This window comes from Silene latifolia, unplaced genomic scaffold, assembly GCF_048544455.1.
Source record: "Silene latifolia isolate original U9 population unplaced genomic scaffold, ASM4854445v1 scaffold_122, whole genome shotgun sequence".
In the NCBI taxonomy this organism is placed as follows: domain Eukaryota; kingdom Viridiplantae; phylum Streptophyta; class Magnoliopsida; order Caryophyllales; family Caryophyllaceae; genus Silene; species Silene latifolia.
In genome coordinates, this window is record NW_027413128.1 from 177,669 (window position 1) to 179,128 (window position 1,460).

Genomic DNA, 1,460 nt, shown 5'->3' on the forward strand with positions numbered 1-1,460 from the left:
GTCTCTCCTAACAGACGCAAGTAGTAACGGGGCGCAGGTAAGTGAACATGAGCTCCCTTCCGTGAGTGGAAGGGAGTGTGAGTAAGCGCAGCCCAAAGTGGCTGAAGGAGGTCTCGAGGTGGGGCGGTGAGACCGTCACTAACTAGGCCTAAAACTTGGCCAAACTTGGCCAAAGTCCAGTGGTGCGACTCATTGCGGAGTCGAAAGTAAATGCGAGGGGAGTGGTCGCAGCGTAAGAGTCGGTGTCAAAGGAATAGGAGCTAAAGAACTCGTACGTAAGGGTACGAATAGTAGCCTCCGCATGGTAATCGGACCGACATACCCGTCCCGTTCAACAAACTACGAGACCTCCTCGTAAATGCCTAAGGTCTCTAGGTCGGTCCGCGCAAGGAAACGGGTGGAGGAGAGGGGGCAACGAAGTAAAGCAACTAACCGTTTCCGGTGAGCCTCGAAGTGAAACGCGTCGTGGGCGCCGATGCGGGTGTGAGAGCGCCCTCTCCTGTAGCTGTAGCCCCTGATGGGCTGGCGGTGATGGCTAGCTGGCTAGCCTGCTGGTGTGGTCTCGGTGGCACCATACCAAGCTGCGGAAAACGGGGTCTGAACCCGCAGTCCAGTAAAGAGAAAGGCCTGGCAGGAGTGATGGCCTGTGAAGCCTGAACCGAGCTCCCGGCTGAGCTAGCCGCGGAGTAGACTGTCCCTGCAGCTGACACAAGCAGAACTGGGGCTGCAGTGGTGACCAAGGCGGAGCTAGTGGCAACAGCAGGGGCCACTGTCTCGCTCACTGACGAGCTGGAGGACGTACTAGTAGAAGAAAGAGAACTCGCGTCCATCCTGCAAAGTGTCAAAGGGCACGAATAAGAGACGGTGCTGCTAACCGTGGTTAAAACAACCCGCTAACCAACATGTGACAGCAAAAATGAGGCCCTATCAGTCGAAACAATCGACGTACAGCATACAAAACCAAACAATTCCTCAAAAATTTTCAAAAAACAGCATGTGAGTGGTGATATTATGATAAAACAGTGACTGCAAAAGGGTGAATACATCTTGAAAACCGAAAATGGGGGCATGCATTACTCCGGGCAGTCGACAGTAACCATTCACAGCGCGAGATTCCTAATAATTCACAGCATAATGGCAATAGGGGACGAGAAAACAGTTAACAGCGGTTAACAACAGTAGCAAGTAGGCGATAACCGCAAATAATAAAGCATGGCAGCAAGACAACCGTCTAACAGTCGAAATTGTCGACTGAGAAGCCCTAATCGCGGAATCTCGCGCAAAAATCGAATAAAGCATGTAGAAACAGCGAGGAATTGCTAAAATATCATCATCAAGCTAATCAAGGGCAATTAAACACGATTTAATCGAATAAATTCAACTAGACATGGAATTTTCGAGCCTTAATTCAAAATCACCTCAAAAATGCGAATTAAATCAAGAGAAATTGCAAAGAGTGT